Raw genomic sequence first — 7,568 nt, 5'->3', positions numbered from 1 at the left:
GAAACGATGTATTCAACGTGGTATGGTCGTTGGCAAAGAAAGTGTTTCAAAAAATCTACATCTACCAGTATTTTAATCTTATTCTTATTCTTATTCTTATACGTACTACTTACTACGTACTATATATTATATGAAAAATGGAAAATAGAAAATACTCTAAAGCAATTTCCAAAGCTAAAATAAAATAGAAAAGTTTCTTTTTTCTTCTTCTCTAGTGAAGTTAATATGAACAGAATAGGAAAATTAAACTAAAACTGTTATTGAACATATCCGTGTTTGTATTTTACATGCTTAATTATGTATTGCCTGTAATATTAACTTCAATATTAACTTTAACTTTAATTTTATCTTTAAGGAAGAATAAAATTATTATATATACTTATATTTTTATTAAAAAATTTAACATATGAATGCTAGTGCTAGTGCTAGTGCTAGTGCTAGTGCTAGTGCTAATAAATAGGCGCAATCAATAGATTGTTGTTTTATTAAATTTTATTCAATAAAGACAAGGAATATAAGCAAAGCTTCTTAATTAGTAATTTTACTTGAAAAGTTTTCTATCATTTAAGGTTTTCATTCACGCTGGCACTCGTACTCACACTTGGACTCGCACTCGCATGCATGCCTATTGTACATTTTATATGGAACTGAACAAAACTTGTGCTTACGGTGCATTGCGTATACGACACGATTACAATTTCAAAATTAAAAATGATGCGAATATACGTATACAGCAGAAATTAGTTAAATAATTGCATTTTATATAAATAAATAATAGATATGTGATATAAAGAAAAATATTATTAGTAACAAAATAAAATAAAAAAAAATTAAAACCGCAAAAAAAAGGAAAAAAGTAAAAAAGTGTTGTGATGCCAACAACACGCGGTGTTCCCAAGCGGTCCCCATCTAAGTACTAACCGCGCCCGACGCTGCTTAATTTCGGTGATCGGACGAGAACCGATGTATTCAACGTGGTATGGTCGCTGGCGAAGAAAGTGTTTCAAAAAATCTACATCTACCAGTATTTTAATCTTATTCTTATTCTTATTCTTATACGTACTACTTACTACGTACTATATATAATGAAAAATGGAATAGAAAAATAACTAAAGCAATTTCCCAAAGCTAAATAAAATAGAAAGTTTCTTTTTTCTTCTTCTCTAGTGAAGTATATGAACCAGAATAGAAAAATTAAACTAAAACTGTTATTGAACATATCCGTGTTTGTATTTTACATGCTTAATTATGTAGTACTATTGCCTGTAATATTAACTTAAATATTAACTTTAACTTTATCTTTAAGGAAGAATAAAATTATTATACATACTTATATTTTTATTAAAAAATTTAACATATGAATGCTAGTGCTAGTGCTAGTGCTAGTGCTAGTGCTAGTGCTAGTGCTAATAAATAGGCGCAATCAATAGATTGTTGTTTTATTAAATTTTATTCAATAAGGACAAGGAATATAAGCAAAGCTTCTTAATTAGTAATTTTACTTGAAAAGTTTTCTATCATTTAAGGTTTTCATTCACGCTGGCACTCGTACTCACACTTGCACTCGCACTCGCATGCATGCCTATTGTACATTTTATATGGAACTGAAACAAAACTTGTGCTTACGGTGCATTGCGTATACGACACGATTACGATTTTCAAAATTCAAAATTCAAAATTAAAAATGATGCGAGTATACGTATACAGCAGAAATTAGTTAAATAATTGCATTTTATATAAATAAATAATAGATATGTGATATAAAGAAAAATATTATTAATAACAAAATAAAATAAAAAAAAATTAAAACCGGAAAAAAAGGAAAAAAGTAAAAAAGTGTTGTGGAGCCAACAACACGCGGTGTTCCCAAGCGGTCCCCCATCTAAGTACTAACCGCGCCCGACGCTGCTTAATTTCGGTGATCGAACGAGAACCGATGTATTCAACGTGGTATGGTCGTTGGCAAAGAAAGTGTTTCAAAATATTCTTATTCTTATTCTTATTCTTATTCTTATTCTTATTCTTATACGTACTACTTACTACGTACTATATATTATATGGAAAATGGAAAATGGAAAATAGAAAATACTCTAAAGCTATTTCCAAAGCTATTTTATTTTATTTTTCATTTCAATTTAAATAAAATAAAATAGAAAAGTTTCTTTTTTCTTCTTCTCTAGTGAAGTTAATATGAACAGAATAGAAAAATTAAACTAAAACTGTTATTGAACATATCCGTGTTTGTATTTTACATGCTTAATTATGTAGTACTATTGCCTGTAATATTAACTTCAATATTAACTTTAACTTTAATTTTATCTTTAAGGAAGAATAAAATTATTATATATACTTATATTTTTATTAAAAAATTTAACATATGAATGCTAGTGCTACTGCTAGTGCTAGTGCTAGTGCTGGTGCTAGTGCTAATAAATAGGCGCAATCAATAGATTGTTGTTTTATTAAATTTTATACAATGAAGACAAGGAATATAAGCAAAGCTTCTTAAATAGTAATTTTACTTGAAAAGTTTTCTAACATTTAAGGTTTTCATTTACGCTGGCACTCGTACTCACACTTGCACTCGCACTCACACTCGCATACATGCCTATTGTACATTTTATATGGAACTGAACAAAACTTGTGCTTACGGTGCATTGCGTATACGACACGATTACGATTTTCAAAATTCAAAATTCAAAATTCAAAATTAAAAATGATGCGAGTACACGTATACAGCAGAAATTAGTTAAATAATTGCGTTTTACATAAATAAATAATAGATAGGTGTATAAAAAAAAATATTATTATTTACAAAATAATATAAAAAAAATTAAAACCGGAAAAAAAAGGAAAAAAGTAAAAAAGTAAAAAAGTGTTGTGAAGCCAACAACACGCGGTGTTCCCAAGCGGTCCCCCATCTAAGTACTAACCGCGCCCGACGCTGCTTAATTTCAGTGAGCGGACGAAAACCGATGTATTCAACGTGGTATGATCGTTGGTAAGAAAGTGTTTCAATCTACATCTACCAGTATTTTACTTTTCTTATCTATTCTTATTCTTATACGACTACGTACTAACGTACTATATAATAATATGAATGGAAATAGAAAATGGAAAATAGAAAATACTCTAAAGCAATTTCCAAAGCTATTTTATTTTATTTTTCATTTCAATTTAAATAAAATAAAATAGAAAAGTTTCTTTTTTCTTCTTCTCTAGTGAAGTTAATATGAACAGAATAGGAAAATTAAACTAAAACTGTTATTGAGCATATCCGTGTTTGTATTTTACATGCTTAATTATGTAGTACTATTGCCTGTAATATTAACTTCAATATTAACTTTAACTTTAACTTAATCTTTAAGGAAGAATAAAATTTTATACATACTTATATTTTTATTAAAAAATTTAACATATGAATGCTAGTGCTACTGCTAGTGCTAGTGCTAGTGCTACTGCTAGTGCTAGTGCTAGTGCTAGTGCTATTGCTAGTGCTAGTGCTAGTGCTAGTGCTAGTGCTAGTGCTAGTGCTAGTGCTAGTGCTAGTGCTAATAAATAGGCGCAATCAATAGATTGTTGTTTTATTAAATTTTATTCAATAAGGACAAGGAATATAAGCAAAGCTTCTTAATTAGTAATTTTACTTGAAAAGTTTTCTATCATTTAAGGTTTTCATTCACGCTGGCACTCGTACTCACACTTGCACTCGCACTCGCATGCATGCCTATTGTACATTTTATATGGAACTGAACAAAACTTGAGCTTACGTGCATTTCGTATACGACACGATTACAATTTCAAAATTAAAAATGATGCGAATATACGTATACAGCAGAAATTAGTTAAATAATTGCATTTTATATAAATAAATAATAGATATGTGATATAAAGAAAAATATTATTAGTAACAAAATAAAATAAAAAAAAATTAAAACCGCAAAAAAAAGGAAAAAAGTAAAAAAGTGTTGTGGAGCCAACAACACGCGGTGTTCCCAAGCGGTCCCCCATCTAAGTACTAACCGCGCCCGACGCTGCTTAATTTCGGTGATCGGACGAGAACCGATGTATTCAACGTGGTATGGTCGTTGGCAAAGAAAGCGTTTCAAAAAATCTACATCTACCAGTATTTTAATCTTATTCTTATTCTTATTCTTATTCTTATTCTTATACGTACTAGTTACTACGTACTATATATAATATGGAAAATGGAAAATGGAAAATAGAAAATACTCTAAAGCTATTTCCAAAGCTATTTTATTTTATTTTTCATTTCAATTTAAATAAAATAGAAAAGTTTCTTTTTTCTTCTTCTCTAGTGAAGTTAATATGAACAGAATAGAAAAATTAAACTAAAACTGTTATTGAACATATCCGTGTTTGTATTTTACATGCTTAATTATGTAGTACTATTGCCTGTAACATTAACTTTAACTTTAACTTAATCTTTAAGGAAGAATAAAATTATTATACATACTTATATTTTTATTAAAAAATTTAACATATGAATGCTAGTGCTAGTGCTAGTTCTAGTGCTAGTGCTAGTGCTAATAAATAGGCGCAATCAATAGATTGTTGTTTTATTAAATTTTATTCAATAAGGACAAGGAATATAAGCAAAGCTTCTTAATTAGTAATTTTACTTGAAAAGTTTTCTATCATTTAAGGTTTTCATTCACGCTGGCACTCGTACTCACACTTGCACTCGCACTCGCATGCATGCCTATTGTACATTTTATATGGAACTGAACAAAACTTGTGCTTACGTGCATAGCGTATACGACACGATTACGATTTTCAAAATTCAAAATTCAAAATTAAAAATGATGCGAGTATACGTATACAGCAGAAATTAGTTAAATAATTGCATTTTATATAAATAAATAATAGATATGTGATATAAAGAAAAATATTATTAATAACAAAATAAAATAAAAAAAAATTAAAACCGGAAAAAAAGGAAAAAAGTAAAAAAGTGTTGTGGAGCCAACAACACGCGGTGTTCCCAAGCGGTCCCCCATCTAAGTACTAACCGCGCCCGACGCTGCTTAATTTCGGTGATCGGACGAGAACCGATGTATTCAACGTGGTATGGTCGTTGGCAAAGAAAGTGTTTCAAAAAATCTACATCTACCAGTATTTTAATCTTATTCTTATTCTTATTCTTATACGTACTACGTACTACGTACTATATATAATATGGAAAATGGAAAATAGAAAATAGAAAATAGAAAATACTCTAAAACTATTTCCAAAGCTATTTTATTTTATTTTTCATTTCAATTTAAATAAAATAAAATAGAAAAGTTTCTTTTTTCTTCTTCTCTAGTGAAGTTAATATTAACAGAATAGGAAAATTAAACTAAAACTGTTATTGAACATATCCGTGTTTGTATTTTACATGCTTAATTATGTAGTACTATTGCCTGTAATATTAACTTCAATATTAACTTTAACTTTAACTTAATCTTTAAGGAAGAATAAAATTTTATACATACTTATATTTTTATTAAAAAATTTAACATATGAATGCTAGTGCTACTGCTAGTGCTAGTGCTAGTGCTACTGCTAGTGCTAGTGCTAGTGCTAGTGCTAGTGCTAGTGCTAGTGCTAGTGCTAGTGCTAGTGCTAGTGCTAGTGCTAGTGCTAGTGCTATTGCTAGTGCTAGTGCTAGTGCTAGTGCTAGTGCTAGTGCTAGTGCTAGTGCTAGTGCTAGTGCTAGTGCTAATAAATAGGCGCAATCAATAGATTGTTGTTTTATTAAATTTTATTCAATAAGGACAAGGAATATAAGCAAAGCTTCTTAATTAGTAATTTTACTTGAAAAGTTTTCTATCATTTAAGGTTTTCATTCACGCTGGCACTCGTACTCACACTTGCACTCGCACTCGCATGCATGCCTATTGTACATTTTATATGGAACTGAACAAATCTTGAGCTTACGTGCATTTCGTATACGACACGATTACAATTTCAAAATTAAAAATGATGCGAATATACGTATACAGCAGAAATTAGTTAAATAATTGCATTTTATATAAATAAATAATAGATATGTGATATAAAGAAAAATATTATTAGTAACAAAATAAAATAAAAAAAAATTAAAACCGCAAAAAAAAGGAAAAAAGTGTTGTGGAGCCAACAACACGCGGTGTTCCCAAGCGGTCCCCCATCTAAGTACTAACCGCGCCCGACGCTGCTTAATTTCGGTGATCGGACGAGAACCGATGTATTCAACGTGGTATGGTCGTTGGCAAAGAAAGCGTTTCAAAAAATCTACATCTACCAGTATTTTAATCTTATTCTTATTCTTATTCTTATTCTTATTCTTATTCTTATACGTACTAGTTACTACGTACTATATATAATATGGAAAATGGAAAATGGAAAATAGAAAATACTCTAAAGCTATTTCCAAAGCTATTTTATTTTATTTTTCATTTCAATTTAAATAAAATAAAATAGAAAATTTTCTTTTTTCTTCTTCTCTAGTGAAGTTAATATGAACAGAATAGGAAAATTAAACTAAAACTGTTATTGAGCATATCCGTGTTTGTATTTTACATGCTTAATTATGTAGTACTATTGCCTGTAATATTAACTTCAATATTAACTTTAACTTTAACTTAATCTTTAAGGAAGAATAAAATTTTATACATACTTATATTTTTATTAAAAAATTTAACATATGAATGCTAGTGCTACTGCTAGTGCTAGTGCTAGTGCTACTGCTAGTGCTAGTGCTAGTGCTAGTGCTAGTGCTAGTGCTAGTGCTAGTGCTAATAAATAGGCGCAATCATTAGATTGTTGTTTTATTAAATTTTATTCAATAAAGACAAGGAATATAAGCAAAGCTTCTTAATTAGTATTTTTACTTGAAAAGTTTTCTATCATTTAAGGTTTTCATTCACGCTGGCACTCGTACTCACACTTGCACTCGCACTCGCATACATGCCTATTGTACATTTTATATGGAACTGAACAAAACTTGTGCTTACGGTGCATAGCGTATACGACACGATTACGATTTTCAAAATTCAAAATTCAAAATTAAAAATGATGCGAGTACACCACGTATACAGCAGAAATTAGTTAAATAATTGCATTTTATATAAATAAATAATAGATATGTGATATAAAGAAAAATAGTATTAGTAACAAAATAAAATAAAAAAAAATTAAAACCGCAAAAAAAAGGAAAAAAGTAAAAAAGTGTTGTGAAGCCAACAACACGCGGTGTTCCCAAGCGGTCCCCCATCTAAGTACTAACCGCGCCCGACGCTGCTTAATTTCGGTGATCGGACGAGAACCGATGTATTCAACGTGGTATGGTCGTTGCAAAGAAAGTGTTCAAAAAAATCTACATCTATCCAGTATTTTAATTCTTATTCTATATTCTTTATCTTATTCACGTACTACTTACTACGTTTACTTATTATAATATGGAAAATGGAAATATAGGAAAATGGAAAATAGAAAATACTCTAAAGCAATTTCCAAAGCTATTTTATTTTATTTTTCATTTCAATTTAAATAAAATAAAATAGAAAAGTTTCTTTTTTCTT

General features: G+C 29.3%; 5 non-coding genes and 2 pseudogenes across 5 annotated transcripts; all 7 read right to left on the bottom strand.

The window, feature by feature from the left end:
- Nucleotides 1–873: 873 nt before the first annotated feature.
- Nucleotides 874–991, bottom strand: LOC119664462 (annotated as a pseudogene).
- An 854-nt stretch (nucleotides 992–1,845) lies between these two features.
- Nucleotides 1,846–1,964, bottom strand: LOC119664466. The gene has a single exon (XR_005251207.1). It is a non-coding gene; the product is annotated as a 5S ribosomal RNA (ribosomal RNA).
- Nucleotides 1,965–2,884: 920 nt separating this feature from the next.
- Nucleotides 2,885–3,003, bottom strand: LOC119664463 (annotated as a pseudogene).
- Nucleotides 3,004–3,974: 971 nt separating this feature from the next.
- Nucleotides 3,975–4,093, bottom strand: LOC119664465. Its single transcript, XR_005251206.1, has one exon. It is a non-coding gene; the product is annotated as a 5S ribosomal RNA (ribosomal RNA).
- An 891-nt stretch (nucleotides 4,094–4,984) lies between these two features.
- On the bottom strand, nucleotides 4,985–5,103 carry LOC119664464. The gene has a single exon (XR_005251205.1). It is a non-coding gene; the product is annotated as a 5S ribosomal RNA (ribosomal RNA).
- Nucleotides 5,104–6,139: 1,036 nt separating this feature from the next.
- Nucleotides 6,140–6,258, bottom strand: LOC119664461. The gene has a single exon (XR_005251204.1). It is a non-coding gene; the product is annotated as a 5S ribosomal RNA (ribosomal RNA).
- Nucleotides 6,259–7,224: 966 nt separating this feature from the next.
- Nucleotides 7,225–7,343, bottom strand: LOC119664467. Its single transcript, XR_005251208.1, has one exon. It is a non-coding gene; the product is annotated as a 5S ribosomal RNA (ribosomal RNA).
- Nucleotides 7,344–7,568: the final 225 nt, after the last annotated feature.

The sequence above is a fragment of the Teleopsis dalmanni genome, unplaced genomic scaffold (genome assembly GCF_002237135.1).
Source record: "Teleopsis dalmanni isolate 2A unplaced genomic scaffold, ASM223713v2 unscaffolded_contig_1968, whole genome shotgun sequence".
NCBI lineage: Eukaryota > Metazoa > Arthropoda > Insecta > Diptera > Diopsidae > Teleopsis > Teleopsis dalmanni.
The sequence above is the reverse complement of the archived record's forward strand: the minus strand, read 5'-3'. Positions and strand labels throughout refer to the sequence as shown.